At 35.4% G+C, this 24,346-nt stretch overlaps 1 protein-coding gene and 1 long non-coding RNA gene across 2 annotated transcripts in view; one reads left to right on the top strand and one right to left on the bottom strand.

Moving 5' to 3' along the window:
- Positions 1–24,346, bottom strand: part of MLLT3 (MLLT3 super elongation complex subunit) — a 424,921-nt gene that overhangs the window by 230,612 nt on the left and 169,963 nt on the right. The gene's annotated exons all lie outside the window — the stretch shown is intronic.
- LOC128649408 (uncharacterized) overlaps positions 1–24,346 on the top strand; it is a 103,184-nt gene that overhangs the window by 22,366 nt on the left and 56,472 nt on the right. The window contains exon 2 of the long non-coding RNA XR_008400671.1: positions 19,199–19,309. This is a non-coding gene — a long non-coding RNA (uncharacterized LOC128649408). The remainder of the gene's footprint in view (positions 1–19,198; positions 19,310–24,346) is intronic.

The following is a 24,346-nucleotide window of genomic DNA, read 5'->3' on the forward strand; positions in this document are numbered from 1 at the left end:
TACAAATTTTTTCCTATGTATTTTTTTTTCCTTTTCCATTTGTTCCTTCATTCTTTTGTTGGCCTTACATGGCAGGAATTAATATGTAATTGGATCATTCCTCCAGTTATAAATAAATATATATAAAAAAAATAAATTATATGTTCTATCTGAATTATGAAAGAAAATATTTGGGTTTCATGTCCCTTTAAGGCAACTTAAAACATATAGCAGTGTAATGTGAACAAAAAGGTTTTTCAATCTACAGCTTTATGTGGCACAATGTGTACTCGAGAGCTTTTTATATAGCCCCTCAATTTTCTATAATGTTTTGTGTTTGTGAATGAACTATATACCTCCAATTATCTTCATTTTGAACACTGACATTTGGGCTTTGGGTAAACCGTCTAGTAAATAGTGCTTAAAAAAAACAAAACAACAAATAAAAACATTATTTCAAAGCATTTAAAAAACTGTCCTTTTGCTAGCATAATGTGCAGGCTGTATGGTTTCATAGGCATAGTTAACTCAAACACTTTCTCCACTTTAATTTGTTTCCAATGATCCACTTTACCTGCTGAAGTGTATTAAATGGTTTATAAGTAGTTCCTTTACCCTTATATTGGCATTTGAAATAAGTTGATTTAGCCTGTGATATCCCCACCTATTCTGAAAGTTTCTGGCCTTAGGTGCAAGCTATTGATAAGCTGTGCAAACACAACCAGCAGAAGAAATTACACTCCCAGTGGGGTATGGAAGAGATAAGGTAATAAAATGTTAATTTTCCATTGTTCTCTCCAAGAATTGGTCTTTGGTTTATGGACAGATATAAGATAAAGAAGCAGGTATATGTACACAATGTGATAAAGTAATAACAATCTGATTATATCTACTAGCTCAACCCATTTTTTTAGGTTGTGGCTTCAAAACACAAAATCAGTTATTTAATATACACAAATAAACCTTAAAAAGCTAATCCTCAAACATTTTATATTTTGCCATTAAAAAGTAAAAAAGTAATTGGAAATACATTAAGGGAAAACAATTTTACAGTATACTGTTACTTTAAGACATACACAGATTCAAAATGCTGGAATACGTTGACCTTTTCAGCTTTGTTCTGGCAATTTATTAATATATAAATTAATGACTGCACTGATTCAAGCAATTACTGTGTAGCATGTTGGATTGTCAAGTATGAAGAATGCCCTCTATCTTCTATGTGAGGAGTAGAAATGTATGCCACATTTGATACATTTACTTAAAATGTAACTAAAGATATCCTCTTGAGAAAACGCCCAGTAAGGGGCGAGAAACGCGTTGAGACAGTGTGCTTTGAGCCCGTGTGTTACAGACCTCTGGAAATTATCAGCTGTTGTCGGGTGGTGACGCCACACGCCGACCGGGAACATTTATCGAGGGTTATCCGGAGGATTCTGACAACTACACAAGGACTTTGTATAAAGATACCTTTATGAGCATTTGTTCTTTTAACTTGTCAATTGCGCTTTTTACTGGTGGTGTATTGGATGTATGCTGAAGCTGCAAGACAAGCAGCGGTTTTCTGAAGGAGCTGCAGCTGGGGATTTAGGGAGAAGCTGAAGATTGTTCTATAAGAAGATTGATTGTTGCTTGTGGACAGAATATCTTATTATTGGACACAGTTTTGTTCACATGTGGTGACTATATCTCTCATTAAAAGAGAACATTTTTCAAGAGTCTGCAATAGTATAACTGATTGAATATTGCGCTAACATATTTCTTTTTGGTGTACTAAAAATTATTCTTTTTAAAATGAAAAATCAGATCACAACTTCAGGAAGTTGTGGCAAGAATAGGGTGACCATATTACTGCTTTAAAAAGGGACACATATGAAAAATACATATGTCAGGGTTCTTATACAAAACAATCCTGAAACCAGCCCTGATATGTATTTTTCATATGCATTCCTTTTTAAAGGGGCAATATGTTCCCCCTAGGCAGGAACCTTTATCCCTTTCACTCGCAGAGGAAGTTTAAAGCATTGAATTGCATTTTGGTGCTAAATACTCTGGGAGGCAACAAGCTACAGTTGATGTGTATTTATTCTTATTTCAAGAAAAGCTTATTAAAAAAAAAATCTATATATAATGGCATAAATGGATTCTTTTTCGACCATATTTATACTGCATATGTTGCTGTAGTGGCCGGTGTTCCTTTTCCAGTCTCACAGATAAACTTCCTTGCTGAAAACAGATCACATTACCTAGAACAAAAGTGGTAGGATTTTTTATACTACGGGATTAGCAAAATAAGCCTTTGTTTTATTAAACAGTGTATTAGAATCCTGGCAGGCATCCAAAAATGTATCCAAGAAATCTGGTTTATAATAGATCTGGGGTTTACAGAGATTACCTTTTATCTGATAAGAAGGGCAGAATACAAGCAAATCTGGAAGTGATAGGACTGATGAAACAGAACTATTCTGACACTAGGGCATTCACAAGTGAGGCACCTATGTTATCATATAAATAGCATGATGATGTGTTTAATGGAAGCTTATTTATATATATTTCAGGAAAAATAAAGAACAAAGCAAAAGCAAATTAAATGAAAAAGGTCTATGCACATGAAATATCATTATTAAAAGCTATTAAAGGGACATTAAACACTAAATACATGCTAGATAGAATGATGCATTCAAAGAAAAGATTAGTCCATGAGTAACATGTAGATGTATTTTTTAAAGTTTCATTAGTTGGTTAAAAAGTAACAAATAAGTGTAAAGTTTTAGTGTCTACAAAACACTGGGAGCTGCCATGTTGTAACTTGTGTTACCTTCTCTGCTGTGGCCAATTAGAGACAGTTATAAATAGGTCATTAGAGTGTGCAGCCAATGGTTGTGCTGGATTTAACAGTGTTCTGCACTTCCATTTCAAACAGGAACTGAAAAGCTCACAATTTCAGAATGGAATTGCAGGCAAAGAGAACAAAATAAATAATGAAAGTATATTGCAGAGCTGTTTTATATATACAATTTATCATTTTATATTAACATCTCAAAGTGTTTAATGTCCCTTTAAAATATTTTTTGCACTAAAAAGGTTAAGTTTCATTTGTTTAAAATGATTTTGAAACAGGAACATGTACCCATTTTTACAAATACACTTTTTTTATACTTGCAATAAAAGAAGAAATAAAGAAAAGAAATTACACTAATGTCTCTTGTAAAAGACAAACCACAATGAAATAAGTGCCCAGGAAGCGGAGGCTGCTTTTTTACCGTTTTGGAAAATAATTTCCCTTGAGCAGATAAACATTGACTATGCTATCTAAGGCAGTGCAGGCCCATTAAAACCTGGACTCAGGTAATAAGGATACAGACCAGAATTCACAAAGCCAGATATTTATTTATGTATAAAAAAACAAAACAAAACAATAAAAAATAAAAACTGGTCATTAATGTGTAGCAATTCCCTAGACTCCTCTAATTAATCTGGTTTTGTTGATGAGTGGAATGCAAGTATTCCCACCAATAATTGAAATTTATAACGTGAAATTATTTTGAAATACTATATTTCAAAATAAAACTTACGAAGGATGAAATAATGGTGGCCACACAAAATATTGACACTTTAGGCCCAATTTGGACATTTCCACTTAAGGGTGTACTCATTTTGTTGCCAACGGTTTAGACATTAATGGCTGTGTGTTGAGTTATTTTGAGGGGACATCACATTTACACTCACTACTTTACACACGATACACTCACTACTTTACATTGTAGCAAAGTGTAATTTCTTCAGTGTTGTCATATAAAAAGATATAATAAAATATTTATAAAAATGTGAGGGGTGTACTCACTTTTGTGAGATACTGTAACTGCCCTTTATATTACATAAGCTATTCTTTATATGAGGAAGGGGACTAAAAATAAAAAAAGGGTTGGGTCACTCTTGGTATGAGTTGCAAAGTATTAACAAAGAGAAATAAAATAAAAACTGAGAGTCACCACTGGACCTATATTAAACTTACAGTATTCCTCATGGATGGAAATAAGAATGGCTTGCTCTAACCTAGCTTCAGGGCAATCAGATTGTAACTACAAATGGAGTGTACTAGAATCTTATAGAATAAAATATATTAAGGGTTTGTCAAACGGGTTGAGATTATGTGTATTAATGACTCTGACAAGAGAGTTGGAGGAGATGGATTAGATAGAACCACATAAAGCCAAATAATGGTACTATCTATAATCCATAAGTAATAGAGGTCTTGCTCGTCATATATTTGGGGATACAGAGAAATATTTGTAATAATATATGCTTAGTTAACACCTTAAGGACCAAGGCCATTTTTCAATTTCTTTCCCTTAAGGACCAGGGCTATTTTTACATTTCTGCTGTGTTTGTGTTTAGCTGTAATTTTTCTCTTACTCATTTACTGTAACCACACATATTATATATCGTTTTTCTCGCCACTAAATGGACTTTTGTAAAGATACCATTATTTTCATCATATCTTATAATTTACTATTAAAAATATTATAAAATATGAGGAAAAAATGGAAAAAACACACTTTTTCTAACTTTGACCCCCAAAATCTGTTACACATCTACAACCACCAAAAAACAACCATGCTAAATAGTTTCAAAATTTTGTCCTGAGTTTAGAAATACACAATTTTAACACGTTCTTTGCTTTTTTTTGCAAGTTATAGGGCAATAAATACAAGTAGCACTTTGCTATTTCAAAACCACTTTTTTTCAAAATGAGCGCTAGTTCCATTGGAACCCTGATATCTGTCAGGAATCCCTGAATATCCCTTGACATGTATATATTTTTTTTTAGAAGACATCCCAAAGTATTGATCTAGGCCCATTTTGGTATATTTCATGCCACCATTTCACCGCCAAATGCGATCAAATAAAAAAAATTGTTCACTTTTTCACAAATTTTTTCACAAACTTTAGGTTTCTCACAGAAATTATTTACAAACAACTTATGCAATTATGGCATAAATGGTTGTAAATGCTTCTCTGGGATCCCCTTTGTTCAGAAATAGCAGACTTATATGGCTTTGGCGCTGCTTTTTGGTAATTAGAAGGCTGCTAAATGCCACTGCGCACCACACGTGTTTTATACCCAGCAGTGAAGGGGTTAATTAGGGAGCATGTAGGGAGCTTGTAGTGTTAATTTTAGCTTTAGTGTAGTGTAGTAGACAACCCAAAGTATTGATCTAGGCCCATTTTGGTATATTTAATGCCACCATTTCACCGCCAAATGCGATCAAATTAAAAAAAAACTTAATTTTTTTCGCAATTTTAGGTTTCTCACTGAAATTATTTACAAACAGCTTGTGCAATTATGGCACAAATGGTTGTAAATGCTTCTCTGGGATCCTCTTTGTTTAGAAATAACAGACATATATGGCTTTGGCGATGCTTTTTGGCAATTAGAAGGCTGCTAAATGCTGCTGCACATCACATTATGTCTAGCAGTGAAGGGGTTAATTAGGGATCTTGTAGGGAGCTTGCAGGGTTAATTTTAGCTTTAGTGTAGAGATCAGCCTCCCACCTGACACGTTAGACCCCTTGATCCCTCCCAAACAGCTCTCTTCCCTCCCCCACCCCAGAATTGTCCCTGTCATCTTAAGTACTGGCAGAAAGTCTGCCAGTACTAAATTAAAAAGGTATCTTCTTTTTTTTTTTATAGCATATTTACATATGCTGCTGTACAGGATCCCCCTTAGCCCCAAACCTCCCTGATCCCCCCCAAACAGCTCTCTAACCCTCCCCCACTACATTATTGGGCGCCATCTTGGGTACTGGCAGCTGTCTGCCAGTACCCAGTTTACAAAAATATAAATATTTTTTTAATCCCCCCCCACACTTTTCTGTAATGTAGCTTCCCCCCCCCCCAAGACTAAACCCCCACCCCCTCCCAGATCACTTCGATTATTTATAATTTATAATAAATTTTTATTCCCCCTCTCTCCCTCTAACTGTTCCATAGTGTAATGGTTCCCACCCGCTCCCTCCCCGTGCACGTGCACACCCCCTAGCTACCCCGCCCACGATCCCGCCCACCACTGAACTTAGAAATCCATTGATGGCCGCCCACCCACCAACGATTGCGGCCACCGATGTCCGGTGCAGAGAGGGCCACAGAGTGACTCTCTCTTCATCGGATGTGGAAAAATGTTATTGCAGTGATGCCTCGATATCAAGGCATCACTGCAATAACCGGAAAGCGTCTGGAAGCCATCAGGATCGCTTCCATCCGCTTTCAACCCCAACGTCGTACAGGGTACGTCGCTGGTCTTTAAAGACCAGTTTGTGCAACGTATGTCGTTAAGGGGTTAAAGATTGGGTGTTATAATATATAAACTGTATGGTATAAGAACCAAATTAGGGTGTAGGGAAATTAAAGTAGAAAGCTGTGATAAAGCCAACAAGGTTGCAAAACATAGTAAATCTAATTGATGTAACCCTCAGGCATAATCCTGCTATCTGAAAAGATGGGTAGAGACGTTATAGGTGTCTGTATTTAATGTTTCAGTATGATGCTTTGCCTGTATAAATCCCTTATTGTTTTGACTAAGAGTATGGAGAGTGTTACTGCTGGTTCCCAACACTATATACTAGAGGTCTTTCATTACTACTGTCTCCCTTAAAGGAGCAGTAAATACAGTAGATTTGTATAATAAACAAACACACAAGAAAGAGACAATGCAAATTTCAGAGTTATGTCTATTTACACTTCCCCTGTATCATGTGACAGCCATCAGCCAATCAAAAAAATATATATGTATATTCTGTGAATTCTTGCACATGCTCAGTTGGAGCTAGTGACTCAAAAAGTGTAAATATAAAAGGACTGTGCACTTCTTGTTAATGGGTGTAATTTGGAAAGTTGAGATTTCCTGCTCTGCCTGAATCATGAAAGTTTAATTTTGACTTGAGTGTCCCTTTAACTCTAAATCTTGAGTAATTGGAAGATGGCCGAATATGTTTCAGTTAAGTATTGACTGTGTACGAGCCTGAAAACTGGAGAAAATTCCATCTAAATGGTGTAAAAAGTCCTGATCACTCGTGTTTTTATATAGTGTTGCCTGCTCCATGATCTTCATATCACAAAGTGTTTCCAGAGCAAAATCTGTTATCATTTTTTTTTTTATAATTACTTGTCCAGAACTGGCTGTATACCCAGGGGAGGGGGAGGTTGGGGGTGCACTGCAAGATAGCCCCCGCTGCAGGCCTCAGATGTCCAATTCCGGCTCATATAAACAGCAAATTCGAATATGTGACCGCTTCGAGTCGCAGCTAGGATTTTTTTATACTTTTACATAAGTCCATGATTAGCATTTTTTTTTATATATCCAGACCCATTAGTACTATCATAAATAAGCATTCTGATGACCAAATAGAACTTTCATATATAAATGTGATTTCAGTCATATCTTTTAGATCAGGGGTGCCCAATAGGTATATCGGGATCTACCAGTAGACCCCGAAGGCACTGCTGGTAGATCGCTGCCGATGTGATCAAAATGATGTGGTCAAGTTACGTGATCTCAACACTGGGGCATGAGAAGAGTATGGTTGCTAGGGATACCGCTTTATCTACCGCAGTGTGTGAAGGGGCAGGTCATTAAATAGTCTGATGGTCAGACACGAAAAGTGCTACAGGATTGGATCTTGAGGGACATCGATTTCAACTAATCAATGTAGATTTTTGAACGACAACACAATTGGCCTATCAAAAGCAAGGCTGAGGGAGTATTCTCCCAATGTATATGGCGGTATAGTATAGTTAGGAGGGTAAGCGTCAATAGATTTGTAACGGGGCACAAGGGGTTGCTCCTGTTAACCCGAATTAAAGTCAGTGCTACTTTTGTTGTCAGGATTGTAACTTTATGCTTTTGCACATCCATGTGTTGCTTAATCATGCAACCTTAAAGGGATATGAAACACACATTTTTTTTCATGATTCAGATATAGAACATACAATTTAAAACAAACTTTCTAATTTACTCCTATTATCAATTTGTATTCATTCTCTTGGTATCTTTATTTGAAAAAGCAGCAATGTAAGCTTAGGAGCCGGCACATTTTTAGTGGGGAGATCTCGTTGAGCTGGTCATTTGAAAAGTAGATTCCAACACAAAAAAGTGTGGGCACCCCTGAACTAGAGTATACGTTACGGGCGGAGGAACGATGGTATATATCAAGACATGACATTGTAATTATTTTTAAAAAGTAAGCATTTACAAAGCTTTTCATGAATTAAAGTCCCCATCTTTTATTTTATGATTATTAATATTGTAAATAAAAAAGTAAAAGCTTACAATCACTATAAAGGGACACTCAAGTCAAAATTAAACTTTCATGATTCAGATCAAGTGTGTAATTGTAATCAACTTTCCAATTTACTTCAGTGTTTTTATATTTACACTTTTTGAGTCACCATTTCCAATTGAGCATGTTCAAGAATTCACAGAATATACATATATGCATTTGTGATTGGCTGTTGGCTGTCACATGATACAGGGGGAGTAGAAATAGACATAACTGAAATTTGTCAGAAAAAATCTACTTCTCATTTGATGTTCAGACTAAGTGCTATTGCATAGTCTTGTTATTATGCATTTGTTGATTATGCAAATCTACTGTATTTACTGGTCCTTTAAGGGACATGAAACCCAAATAGTTTCTTCAGACAGAGCATACATTTTTAAACAACTTTATAATTTACTTCTATTATCAATTTGCTTTGTCTTCTTACTATCCATTGTCGAAGGAACAGCAGTGCACCACTGGGAGTTAGCTGAACACATCAATTAAGCCAGCGACAGGAGGCATACATGTGCAGCCACCAATCACCACTTAGCTCCCAGTAGGGCTTTGCTAGTCCTGAGATTACCTAGGTATTCTTTTTAACAAAGGTTAACAAGTGAACTAAGCAAATTAGATAACAGAAGTAAATTAGAAAGTTGTTTATCGTTGTATTCTCAATGTCAATCATGAAATAAAAAAGTTGGGGTTTCAGATCCCTTTAAATGGCTGGATACAACGTCAACAGAATGGTGATAATTCAAATGCCATTGTTGATCCGCCTGCACATTCAGCTTTCTTCAAAGTCATTCTTTTATTTTAACTCTTTACAGGTGCCAACTATAAACCTCTACATTTTCAAATTGAGCACCACCATTTTGGAACTTGCATATTATTGCACCCTGTGACATAAGTGGAGAACATTCCCATGTCAGTGATGTTGCTACCTTTTCACTGCTCTATTTAAACGCTACATAATATATATATATATATATATATATATATATATATATATATATATATAAAGAAGGCCACATAAATATAAGAGGAATGATGCCACTGCAAACATGTAAAGCTCTCACTTTGTATCATGCACGCTAACCCAAAGTGCACAGTATTCAGTGATCTGTATAACATATCACTGATCTGTAAATGTGCACAACACAAAAATACAGCCAAGATGGCTGTGCACAGTATGAAGACATAGAGCTTGACCAACTGGCACCATTAAGGGGTTAAAATAAGAAAATGTCTTTGATGAGAGTTGCAGGCACAAGTCAAAACAATAACACAATCAGTAGTAACCATACTATTGCAGTTGTGCCCAACAGTTTAATATCCTTTTTAACTGTTTAAAAAATAATGTATCTAGTATGTAGTTATTTTGCAGTGCGCTAGATTATTACTGATATACACTAAGTCTATGAATAAAAATTACAATAATTTACCTTTAATGTTACGTATGTTTCCTGGTTAGATGTGTCAATAAGGAGACAAATGCACTGTATTTCAACATTCCTATTTGTGAATCATCAATATAACGGTTTTAGTTTTTCATTATCATACATGTACTGTAGGTAGATATCTAAGACGTTTTTTTTTTTTTTTGAGTCAATCATTAAATTCTGTAGAGCCACAATTTTTAAAAAGATTTTTTATAAATTTCCCAAATATAAGAAATTTTGGGAAACGTGTTTTATAAATAAAGTTAGGCAAGACATGACACATGTACAAATTATTTGCAAGCCAGATGTGTGAGACTCTATAAGTACTGAAAAATAGATCTTAACTGAGTAACTGTCTAATAGATATGTGTCGGGAAGAAAATTTAGTTTCAAACAAAATTTTTGTTTCAGATATTTCGGAAATTTGTTTCCCAGAATATTTGTTTTCTGCACTATTCGGTTTATGTTAAAAACACATATTACTTTTCGTAAATGTTTAAAAGCTGCAGGTGTAAAGTTTACCTGTAGCTACAATACTTACCTTATTGAAAAAAAAAAAGTGTAAATCTCATGCTCTTTATCATGCATGTTAACCTAAAGATAATACAGCTGAAAATGTCAGTGATCTGTGAATGCCCCCCACTTCTGTATGAGAATACCTTAAAGGGACATTCAAGTCAAAATGTAACTTTCATGATTCAGATAGAGCAGCACTTTTAAACAACTTTCCAAATTACTTCCATTAACAAAATGTGCACAGTCTTTTTATTTTTTACACTTTTTGAGTCACTTTACTGAGCATGTACAAGAATTTACAGAATATATGCATATGCATTTGTGATTGGCTGATGGGTGTCACATGATACAGGGGGAGTGGAAACAGATATTACTTTGAAATCCGTCAGAAATAAAATCTACTACTCATTTGAACTTCAGAATAAGTGCTGTTGCATTTTCATGCATTTGTTAATCATGCAAATCTACTGTATTTACTGTTACTTTAACTGTATGAAATTGCACAACTTCACCAATAAGCATCTGTAAGGGGTTAAAAAAGAACAGCTTTAAAGGGAGTTGCAGGCACAGGAGGAAAAACAATGGCGTGACAAGCAGTGACCATGGTCTTGTAGTTATGCCCAACAGTTTAATGTCCCTTAAATGCCATAAATGTAATATCTTTGTTGAAGACAGATCTTAGGGTGGAAGAGATAGAAAAAAAAATGTTTGCAGTGGAGGTTTGTGTTAAATCTCTCATTACATTTTTCATGTAAATAGTTTTTAGAGCTCTTTCTCAGGCGGCCTACTTTAAACCACGTACACATAACTTGGGGCAGTAATTGTGTGTTCCCACATAACCTTGCGTAGGATTTGGTATTTTTGATAGTGTCTGTAACTGCAGTTAAGGGCCTTTTAATAAACCACTTACAATTTTTGCCATTTTTTGAATTATATTGTTTTAACTCAAACCCCCTCCGCTAACCCCTCACATCAATAAACTTCTATTTTCCCAGAGGACATTTAATGTCTAACACGTGTGCTTCATACACAGTAAACTGAAAGCTTTACTGACTGAATGGCACAGATTATTTTTTTCTCTTTCTTCCTTTCTTTTTTAATTGAATGCGTCTTTTAAATGAGAGCATCCTATGAGCTGGAAACGTACATTTGTTATGTTGTGTAGGAGCAGATTTACACAATTATATTGTAGTGCAAGTGTTAAAGGGATATTATATTGTAATTATAAAATGCTCTGTTTTGTTAGGGTATTGTATTATACAAATACATGTTGTAAATGATGTGTTTAACCTCCCTTCCAAGTGAGCTAAACAGGCATTCTTCAATTCAGTTAGTGAGCAGGACATGGATGGTGATTAGTGGCTATGTGCATATGCTTCGCCTGATTGGCTCACAAGCTGTGCATTGTGCCACTGAGCTTGAGCTTTACTGTTTTTTAACCACTTTGCACAGGTTAAAATTATAGTTTATGATAAGCATTTCTAAGATAATAGTTTAACAAAATTGTATTGCTACAGTAGTGTGTCCCATTAAAGGGATATTAAACACTAAATAAACCATTGCTTGAATAATGCATTCAGATCAAAGATTAGCATGAGAATAATTTGTACATGTATTTTTTTTTAAATTGTATTAGTTGTGTAAAGATTGAAAAAATAATGGTAAAGTTAATGTCCATTAATCACTGAGCCACCGCCATATTGAAACTTAGGTTACCTTTTCTGCTGAGGCCTCATAGGAATGGTTATAAATGGCTTACTAGAGTGTGCAACCAATGAGTGCGTAGAATATAGCTGTGTCTACACTTCCATGTTTAACATGAATTAGAAAGCCCACAATATACAGAAATAAATTACATGACAGAAGAAAAAAAATAATGTAAGTATATTGCAAAGTTGTTTTACTACATGTAATTAAACCATTTGTATTAATATGTTAAAGTGCACATTAGAATATCACCTGGTGCGACAAGAACAGAAAGTATTATGTACACCAGTAATGGCAAACTCTCAATGTAGGGGCCACATATGACCCTCAGAGCCTTTCATTGTGGCCATAATTTTGTCTTTTCGGTCATTTGAAGAATGTTCTAGAAAACATGTTTTCTCCATATTTATACACCCTCATAGCACTTGCGCTCCCCACTTACTCTCTCTTAATCCATCACTTACTATATACCTGGAACTAAACACAAAATAAAGGATATAATTACTCTCCTACCCCTTTGAGGGTTGTGGAACTGCATGTCTGGTCCTTTGAGTGCACCCATCGCTGTTATATACAGTTTATGAAGCCGTTAGAAAAGATTTAAGCTTAAAGGGACAGTAAACAACTTGTAATTACACGACATTTCTGTTGTGTTGTTAAAACAAAAAAACATTTTAAAAACAAATTAACATCTTGTTTACTGCAATATTTTTTCAACAGCCAAACTCCACCCACCATTTGCCTTGTTTGGATGAGCTAGTATGTGCTTTAGTCCACAGACAACAAGGCCAACCACAATCATACAATTAGTATAAAATGCTTTGTTATTCAGCTGTTATCTGATAAAGCCAATTATGGACAAATATGTAGCAGAGTTAGCACTGAAAAGGGGGCTTTTCTAGTTCTCACATATGCTGTGAGTGCCCCATGCACCAGCCAGCAGTGATTTACAGGACACAATGCACACCACTGAATACTGGTGCACTGTCCTCGGAGCATATGTGTGTATCCTGCTGAAAAACAATAGCAATTTGTATTCCTAGCATTGTTTAGGATTTTTGTTCCTAGCATTATATTGCAACAATGCTTCCATTTAAAATTGAAGTACACCTATGCACGTTTCAGTTATGCTCTTTACATTTCTTTAAATACAGGAAAAGTGCACTAAATAAATAATAAAGGTGCATAAGAAAATTGTTTGCATCTTTTAATATTTTATGGGGAATTACATTTTAGAATAATATCCCTTTAATAATAATAAAAAAAGGCGATATTTACACACCACGTTATAATAAAATCATCTAGTCAACCAGTTGGAAGTATATAAAATACATATACAGGTTTTATATCAGAGCTGCGGAATCTGTTGGCGCTCTACAAATACCTGATAATAATAATAGTGAAGATTATTAGGTAATCAGTTTATATCTGGTCAGTGATGTTGCTTTACAGTGCTAGGATCAGATATTATAGACTCATTTGACCATGAGGGATTCTCTTTAAAGCACTGATCTAATTTCACGACAATGAGGAATGTTTTATCTCCATATTAAGATTTCTTCATAATGATTAATTCACAGGTTATAAATTCAAAATGACGATACATATTTTGTTACTTGTTACTTATTTTCTGTGACCTACAGAGTGCAAAGGTGAAAACAAAATCTTTTACTAATAGTAACTTCAAAAGGTAACACAAGATTGTAAGATTCAATGTTGTAATGGATTCCTTCATGGGGAGGGGGATCTTCTATCCTTTGATCTTTTTCTTTGCCCTTAAGCATACATTACATTTTGAAATGGTAGATTTTTTACATAAAAAGCTAGAAACTATTATAAGAAACACAAGCAAAGGGGAATTGTTATCCAAAATTAATATTAGTATTATTATTTGACATTGGAATGTAGTCCTATATTATGTGACTTTACAATTTAAAAAAAAAATCACTAACTCATTTATCGTTGCAGTGTATTTATTTGCATTATTTGCATGTGAAAAACAAGAAGGTTCTCAAGATAAAATGCAGTCAATTCTTAAAGGGGCAGTATACACCAATTTTCATTTCACTGCATGTAATAGACATTACTATAAAGAATAATATGCACAGATACTGATATAAACATCCAGTGTAAAACCTTTTAAAAACTTATTGAAGCTCCCAATTTTACACTGTTAATGATATAACCCTGGGACACCTACTGAAAGGGGCTAATAGCAGAACCTCCCCCCCTCCGCTTCATCTGAAAAGACCCATTATACAAACAGAAGCAGTCTAAAGTCTGTATACATCAGTATGCATCTAAAACTTTGGGGCTTAGTTATGAGCCTGAAAATCAGCACAATGTTATTTAAAAAATAATCAAAACTATACATTGTTTACAAAAAACACACCCAGATGGGCTATATAAATGAATTATCTACAAAACATTTATGCAAAGAAAAATCTAGTGTATAATGTCCCTAGCAAATCCCCTCATATTGTGATATTAGTAGTAGTTTAAACTCTCACACTGCAGATTCTCTTGCTCTCTTCAGCACTATATGTGTTGTATATTTTGTTACAAAGACTCTCTCTGTAACACAGCTTCAGAGTAACGCATGTAAACTTTGTCGATGTAATCCACAGTATATAAAATTATTCATAAAACCAGGGGGCACTTTCATTCATTAAAATATTTAAAGACGCTTCCTTTGTAAAAGAATTCCCATTTATTGATTGTAAACATTGCACCGTTCCTCCGCCTGAATCTCATACTTTTATTTTTGTCTTAGATGACGAATCGGGCTTCATCCAGTCGTTGCAGGCTCCCTTTGGCGTCCAGCTTGTGGGGCACGCAACGATAAGATGAAGCCTGATTCGTCATCTAAGACAAAAATAAAGTATGAGGTGCAGGCGAAGGAATGGCTCAATGTTTACAATCAATAAATGGTAATTATTTTACAAAGGAATATTTTAATGGATGAAAGTGCCCCCTGTTTTTATGAATAATTTTATATACTGTGGATTATAACGATGAAGTTTACAATCATTTTAAAGGGACAGGAAAGTCATGATTCATAACAGAGCCTGCAATTTTAAGGGGTTTTTCAGTTTACTTCTATTATCAAATTTCATGACTCTTGTTGAAACGCAAACCTAGGTAGGCATAGAAGCAGCAATGTAGTAATGGGAGCTAGCTGCTGATTGATGGCTACATGCATATGCCTCTTTCCATTGGCTCACCTGTTCAGCTAGCTCCAGGTTGTGCATCATTGTTCTTTAGCTGAGCTTTGCAGAGCTTTAACACATTGTTATTATATGCAAGTAATAGTGCAATAATTAAATGCTCTAAACACATTAGAGGATGTTGTTTTTATACTTTTATATCCCTTTAAGCTGTGTTTTAGTGTGGTTACCCCTTACACATCTCATAATCTTATTAATACCATTAACTTGCAGAACATATCGCAACAAGTGAATTGTTCAGTCCATTCATTTCATTATATTACATTGTATTAATTCTTAGAATGTGATTTGAATCTCATCACCTTTTATAATTTTAAACAAATTTGCATGGATGTCAGGTATGAATTATTCATGCTTGTAATAAAAATAAACTAAAGCATTTTAAAATATGTCTGGCTTGCTGCCCTACAGGGTTCTTGGATCCATTTGAACCCTTTAAAGACAAAGTCTGTTGTTAACATCACAGCTTACTAATATCTGGCACTGCCTAATATAATCTTGTGCTTCAGTAAAATGCCGACCTTGATGTGCATTCAAGTTATTAAACCAATAATGGGCATAAATCAGATATTAGGAGTTGTGTCGCTTTGAAAGCTTTACTGATTTAATTAGTCTTTTACCATTTAACACAACCATTTTAAAGCAATTTTTTTTATAAATTTGAATGAGTATATATCAGCAATGAATCACCACATTGAGAAAGAGCTACATTTAAAATAAACCTTTTAAAATAATTGAAATCGTTGTCGTATTAAAAAAAAATAAACCCATCTTTGTTTCATGCAAAAAATATTTTAACTGGTTGCATATCTGAGTTGTGCAACTAGCACTGCTGTTTGGATGAGCGGCAGTTTCCACTATGGACCAGCATTACTTCTACTTGTTTTTTTAGAATATAATGGTCCTTTAATCCTTTTGCAGGCGTTTAATACAGATATATTCACTTAATAGCGCAATAATAAAATGCTGTAACCCATAAGTTTATTAAAGATATAAAACAGGGGTGCCCACACTTTTGTGTTGGGATCTACTTTTCAAAAAAATGACCAGCTCAACAAGACCTACCCACTAAAAATGGGCCAGCTCCTAAGCTTACATTCCTGCTTTTTCAAATAAAGATACCAAGAGAATGAATAAAAATTGATAATAGGAGTAAATTAGAAAGTTGTTTAAAATTGCATGTTCTATCTGAATCACACAAAAACATTTTTTAATTGTGTTTCATATCCCTTTAAGGTTGCATGATTTAGCAACACATGGACGTGCAAAAGCATAAAGATACAACAGATTAATCCTGACGACAAAAGTAGCACTGTCTTTAATTTGGGTTAACAGGAGCATCCCCTCGTGCCCCGTTACAAAACACTGCATTCAATTACGGCCACTGACCCCCTTTACTTTTCGTCGCGGGCTTGGCCTGATATGACCCAGTGAGGCTTACACAAATAAATTTCAATAGCGCACTATGCAGACCATTTCTTACCGGGTCAACAATTTGCCAGACGTCAGACATCTATTGACGCTTACCCTCCTAACTATACTATACCCCCATATCCATTGGGAGAGTACTCACTTAACCATGCTTTTGATAGGCCAATTGTGTTGTCGTTCAAAAATCATCTACATTGATTGGTTGAAATCAATGTCCCTCAAGATCCAATCCTGTAGCACTTCTCGTGTCCGACATCAGCCTATTTAATGACCTGCCCCTTCATACACTGCGGTAGATAAAAGCGGTATCCCTAGCAACCATACTCTACTCATGCCCCAGTGTTGAGATCACGTAACTTGACCACATCATTTTGATCACATCAGCTGCGATCTACCAGCAGTGCCTTCCGGATCTACTGGTAGATTCTGATCTATATATTGGGCACCCCTTGTGAAGGGGATACATACCATAAGGGGAAAGGGATAGGGAATCGGCTTGTGCTGCTGATCTGGTGAGTGGAGAGTTTGTATCGTCTCACCTACAGTCTTTGTAGATTTATTGTTTCCCAGTAAAATGGACCATATCTAATTTGTTTGTTTTAAAATAAAAATATTCCTCTAATGATAATTATTGCGTTCGGATTTTTCATTCCTCGGTAGTGTGTATTACTGTGATTTTCCATTTTCTTGCAATTAGGAATTTCGCTCCATTTAAACAAATTTTGAAGGAGGTGTGATTTATTATTATCTCTGTTTGTTTTTTTATTTAAAGGGACAGTCTAATCAAAATTAAACTTTCATGATTCAGATGGGGCATGCCTAGGTGTGGAAGATAGGAAAAAATGGGAAGGGTGGCGCTGTGGGTTATATATAAAAAATATATGTGTGAATGTTGAAAAAACTAGTATAGATTGTGTCAATGCAAATACAAAATCTGGTGATCGGATCGTTAGATGGCAAATTGTGATCTGTATCACATTCAAATGCTTTTTTTGCAAATAAACAGGATTAAGAGATATATAATATAAAATATAAAATACAAATTTATTGAGCAAAATACCTCTATTGGATAAGACACCGGTGTCCTTACAAATATTGTTAAAAGAAAAACAATTCAATCCAATATTTGGATAAAAACGACAATAACAAGATATAAAAAACAATATTGTATCCTAGTGAGAGAGTGCACTAATTATATCAATGGAATGAAACCTATATTCAAAACAGTTATATTGTGTCTCAGAGGATGATACAATGTCTCATTGAATAAAAATGTCTATCTAAATACCTGACCGGATTTACCTGAATACATGTGTGCACACATTAGCAACCTTCTGTAATACCAGATTAATCTGAACTAATACGAGGAGCAAAATGGAACTCCAGGTAACATATACTACCAGAGGGGTTAGCCGTTGGAGAGCTCGTCGAGACAGGATTTGAATCCACTGATCCTCACTTGAAAGATACAGGTAATACAGATACTAAATCTCTATCCATCCCACGCCGGGAAACGAAAGCCATCCAAATTTGATTGAGGCCTATAGGAAGAGCGGAGCGAAACCCCAGGATTACCAGAGGGGTTAGCCACTGGGGAGCTCACCTTTTAAAGATTGCCAACAACCTCACTTCAGATTGAAAACCACAGGTACAATTAAGAACATAATAGCAAATAATGTTGTATTAGAAGTCTGGAAGGACAAAATTAGGACTTCGATATATATATCTGCTTAAGCACATTCATCTTAAATAAAACGCTTTTGAATACATTTGAAGATCCGAGTATTAACTCTCATATAAAGTAATCCATATGATATAAGCAACTCTATATCAATTGTGCAGCTCTTTAGCAAAAGTTTTTTAGGTTACAAACTGTGTTTTCATTGTTCTCAAGTTTCAATGAATCTGCTGACAAGTATCTGTGGACATTTGTTCATTTAACGAATCAACCAACACAAATATTTTATTGAATATTTTATCCTCAAGCATTTGTTACTTTTAGCCTTATATTTAGATAGACATTTTTATTCAATGAGACATTGTATCATCCTCTGAGACACAATATAACTGTTTTGAATATAGGGTCCACTCCATTGATATAATTAGTGCACTCTCTCACTAGGATACAATATTGTTTTCTATATCTTGTTATTGTCGTTTTTATCCAAATATTGCATTGAATTGTTTTTCTTTTAACAATATTTGTAAGGACACCGGTGTCTTATCCTATAGATGTATTTCGCTCAATAAATTTGTATTTTATATTATATATCTCTTAATCCTGTTTATTTGAAAAAAAGCATTTGAATGTGACACAGATCACAATTTGCCATCTAACGATCCGATCACCAGATTTTATATTTGCATTGACATAATCTATACTAGTTTTTTCAACATTCACACATATATTTTTTTTATATAATTTTATATATAACCAAACAGCGCCACCCTTTCCATTTTTTCCTATCTTCTATTAACACACTATTTCGTGAGGAGTATAGTGTTATCCTTGGGAGTAGAAGCTGCAAATTAGCTTGTAGATCTATTTAACCCCCTATTTTCTTTCTTCATGCCTAGGTGTGTACAAAGATCTTCTACCTGACTCCATTAGCTTCTTATGACTGGGCATTACCACAAGATATGGAGGTCCGTACCCACTGCTCCACAGTCTCTCCAACAAGTTGAAGGGTGAGCCGTAGAAACTCTATGTAGTCTAACAGGTATCCAATGCCAACGCCTTAATAATTTAGACTTGAGTTCATATAAGGTAATGCAGTGTACCACCTTTTTAGTAATATTAAATGGCCATGCTTCATTATTTGATATCTAGATCTTGCCCTAGGTCTTAGTCTCACACAAGCACGTTGTGTCTTTTGTAAGTTTGGGCAATTCAACAGACATTGGTAATATACTGAGAGAGGTCTTCATCTCGGCACCCCTGAATTTCATCCAGGTATCCCAGAGATAGGGCTGCCTTGGTTTATTTCTAAAGAAGCCTGGATTTGTATTTTACAGCTGCAAGGCCTAGAAAGGATCCAGCCATACTATTTCAAATTTTAGGTTCAGCTAGTGGGGTAAAGTAGGTGTCTTGGGGATAAACTAAGGAACCAGGGCCTCATTTTAAGGTGCCAGTGGCACTCTAGTTCGTGGGTTTGTCAAGCCTTGCTTTAGAAGCACCATACTTTTCAAAATGTTGTTCTGCGTTTACCATGGTCCTGGCAGGTAAACGTATCCAGGAACACTTATTTAAAGGGACTTACCTATAAGGGCTACGACTGTATAAATGTTTGTTGCATATGTTGCTTGCAAATAGATTAGAAAGATCTGGGCCCATGACTGTGCTAGGGTCCCTTTTAGAGCCCAGTGAACCCTAATATTTACCTAGTAGACAAGTGACTACAATTCCTTTGGCATTCACCTTCTACCTAGTGGGGCACCAGGCTTCTCATTTGAAAGAGTATAATCCTCTATCACAATGAGTATTTTGTGGTTGTCATGTACACCAACTTTAGTGGACAAGGGAGATCCTTCATTTTCAATATTTCCCCTTAGCAAAAATCTCTCTGATTTAATTGTTTGCAAATTTAAGTGCTATCCGTGACTCTGATTCAAAAGAGGGAATTCCCTTTTATTCTGTCAAAAAAGGACTCTCAATTACCTCAAAGTGAAACAGAAAGAGAGATAAAGGCTTTGTAACAGACCCTTTTCCCCCTTCAAAGAAAATATTCCTGGTGTCCAGTGAGGCAGGCTATCCCTGTTTCTGAAAGTGTACAGGGTAGACATTTTTAATTTTATACATATATTTTTTTTTTGTAAATAAATTACAAGCTTCAAAAACAAATATATTGTTTGTTTTATAGCTTGCTTTATGATCCATTATTTGCCTGTCTACTATCTCCATTTTAAGGTCCCATGCTTATACATTAAAAGTACACAAATATACTTCCATTGTATTTATAGTGTGAGCTTCATATTTATTTAATTTTGAGGACTGAATTGTATGGCTTAAACTTTGTGATAACCTGAAAAAAATGTAAGACAGAATCAAGTTTAATTTAAAATGAAGTTAAAGGGACAGTCAAGTCAAAATTTTTATGATAGGGCATACAATTTTAAATAACTTTCCAATTTACTTTTATCATCAAATTTGCTTTGTTCTTTTGGTATTTCTTTGTTAAAGGCTAAACCTAGGTAGGCTCATAAACTGATTTAAAAGCCGTTTAAGGCCGCCTCTTATCTCATTTTGACAGTTTTTCACATGTGCTATTTCATATTTGTTGTATAGATAAACACTGTGCTCACTCCTGTAGAGTTATTTATGAGTCAGCACTAATTGGCTAAATGCAATTCTGTCAAAAGAATTGAGATAAGGGGGTAGTCTGCAGAGGCTTAGATACAAGGTAATCACAGAGGTAAAAAGTATATTAATATAACCGTGTTGGTTATGCAAATATGGGGAATGGATAATAAATAGATTATCCATCTATTTAAACAAACTTTTCAAGTAGACTGTCCCTTTAACACATTAATAAGGTGTCTAGAGTTAAAGATGGAGAGCACAAAAAATAGTGAAGTTTGGTTTTGACTTCCAGTAAAAATGCAACTGAAGAATTCAGCATGCCTAAATTATTCCCTTTTATCAAAGAAACTACATCTTTACATAATCTGATAGCAAACAGACGTTTGTAAGAGGCCACATGACCACAAATGCTTCTTTATATACAACAGCGGCAGCCATGTATTTTATTTTCCTCAATAAAAACACAAATGGAAAAAGAGAGAAAACAAGATTATGATGACTTGGTTTAGTTCTTTGATTAGATAAATACTAAACTATGATCATGTTTAATCAGTCACAATTAGACAGGAAATATTTAATGTAAAACAGACTAACTTTTACAGAAATACAGAGACAATTGCAAAATATTTTGATAAATGTTAAGACAGTTTAAAAGAAAAATGTTATAGCAGAGACAGCAAAATTATACAAGTAAAATAATGAGCACTCAGAAGCTGATATGTCTGAACCATTATTCTAAATGGCCAATTGGCTGCAAAGAATGTAGACTGGGCAGTGTGAAGGCTACAAATACAAAGTTTAATTTTATATATTTCTCAAAGTATGTGGATACCTGACAATAAAACCTTTATGAGCTTGTTGGCACATCCCATTTCAAAACCATGGGCATTAAAGGACCAGCTCATGCATAATAAGCTGATTGCCGAGCAGTTGTAATGTTATTAAAAAGTTATTTACAATAATACACATGAATATAGAAGTTTGAAAACTGGTTTTAATCCTGGAACGCCTGGTTCAAAGGGCTGGTCAACAGCGCTATGTAACCCTGCCCCTTGACCAATCCTTACGCTCATAAGAATTATATGCTAGAATATTAGGGATACTAAACCCATTTTTTTAGGTTCAGCACGCTGGATAGCGCTTGCTTCTTGGTGGCTACATTTAGCAAACCAATAAGCAAGCATAACCCAGGTTCTGATCCAAAAATGGGCCGGCTCCTAAGCTTTACATTCCTGCTTTTTAAATAAAGATATCAAGAGAACAAAGAAGAATTGATAAAAGTAGTAAATTAGAAAGTTGCTTAAAATTGTATGCTCTATTTGAACCATTAAAGAAAAAAATGTGGGTTCAGTGTCCATTTCACTTTCTATAGCGCTTGCGGAAATATGCTTCTAACGTACACAACACGTCCATTATCAGTGAACGTGACATACCATGGGCATGCTTCAATAGTTATTGACTGGCTTAGTTTGTCATCTATCAGGTTTACTACTGGGTGCTACTGTGCTGTGATACTGATAGCAGTTGGAAACACATTGGTGCTTATTTGCTCAGAGTGGTTAATGTGTCTTTGTACCTTTATTGAAAGCTCCCAATAACCCGATAACAGACCCCAAATGGGCAGGGCTGTAGTTCGCATTAAGCCCTGTGACGGCCCTATGGGCCTCTGTGCATGCTGGTTCCAGTGGTATAAATATCTCAGACAGACTCTATTGTACCAAATAATCCTGAGATGATACATGAAAATGTATTTATACAAACATGGCTCTACCATAAGTATTTCTTAAAACACCTTATTTTGCAAATATAGGGCTGTTTTAGAACCACATTCATCAGCTAGGCTGGAAATGTATATACTCACCGCTGAACACGGAGATGTGCTTTTATTGAGCACACGCCCGTATTCACACTTGCAGTGACGTCATTATAGGGGCTGGAGCATGTGCTCTGCTCAGAAGGGAGAGCAATCAAGTGGTCACACGTCTAGAAAATACTTAGAAAGCTATCTATAATAAATGCTCAGCAGTAAAACTGATTCACAATTTAGGTAAACTGTCCCTTTAATATGGAGCTGCCCTGCCCCCCTTTGAGGCTATAAGAGTCGCCCAACTCTTTTGAGAAGGCTTTCCATAAGATATTTATGCATGCCTGTGGGAACCTGTGCCCATTCATCCTAAAGAGCAATTGTGAGTTCCCCAAACAGCTGTCTAAAATATATATGTATGCTGGTCACTGAAACTAAGGTTCCTACCTAACCATGAAACAAAAGTTCCCCTGGCATCCCCACTCCCAAATTCTTTATTAGACTGCTGTATAGTGAATAGTGTTTAATCACTCCAGAGAAAGTATTTCTACTGTTCCAGATTCCAATGGCAGCGTGCTTTAAGCCACTCCAGCCCAGGCTTGGCATTGTACATGTTGTGTAAAGCTGCTCAGACATGGAAACCTATTTCATTAAGCTCCAGATGCATAGTTCTTCTGCTGATGTTGCTTCCAAAGACATTTTAGAGGGTCTACCACTTTGTCTATGGCTGTTGTTGCTCCTACTTCACAATAATAGCACTTGACCAGGGCAGATCTAGTAGTGTGGCTGAACTCAATAATTAGTAGGGGTGTCCAAATATTTTGCTTTAAAAGGGACATTCTAGCCCCTTACTTCACACCTGGTTTTCATATTTTCAAGTTCGACACTTTCTCAGCAACCATCATGACAAGAGTCAGTTTAGCAGACCCCTAACTCCGTTTGAAACATTCTGCCTTCTTCCCAATACTCCCAAACATCTCATATCTTTCACATACAACTTATTGACACTTTCATCCTCTCATAAGCCCACTTCTTTCCGATCGCAATGGGAACGTGAATTAAACCTACAACTTGACGACTCAGTATGGGAAAGATGTTTTAAATCCATTAAGAGATCCTCCCCCTCACTGACTATAGTTGAGACCAATTACCAGCTTATATCAAGGTGGTATTTGACCCCTGTTCGACTTCACAAAATTTACCCAGTGGTCTCACCTAGATGGTGGGACTGCCCATACATTAAAAGGTTCTGGTGTCAAGCTGAGGAAAAAATAAATAACATATTAAATACAGATATAACTCTTGATCCCCAGATGATTCTGCTTAATATTTTACCGAATCTACATTGCCAATACAAGACGGGTCTACTCCAGATATTGATCAACAGTGCTAAGAGGCTTATCCCCCGTTTCTGGAAATCATCCCAAATCCCTAATATAAGTCAATGGTTAAAAGAAATAAAACATGTCATGACACTAGAAGAATTATACCACAATTACTATAATAAAGCAAATCATTTCGCTAACATCCTCTTTCTATGGAACCAATATGTACCCCCAACACCTACTCCCTCAATGATTAGCTAAAAATCGCTGAAAATCTGAGATGTCGAGAATTTCCT

The sequence above is a fragment of the Bombina bombina genome, chromosome 2, assembly GCF_027579735.1.
Source record: "Bombina bombina isolate aBomBom1 chromosome 2, aBomBom1.pri, whole genome shotgun sequence".
In the NCBI taxonomy this organism is placed as follows: Eukaryota; Metazoa; Chordata; class Amphibia; order Anura; family Bombinatoridae; genus Bombina; species Bombina bombina.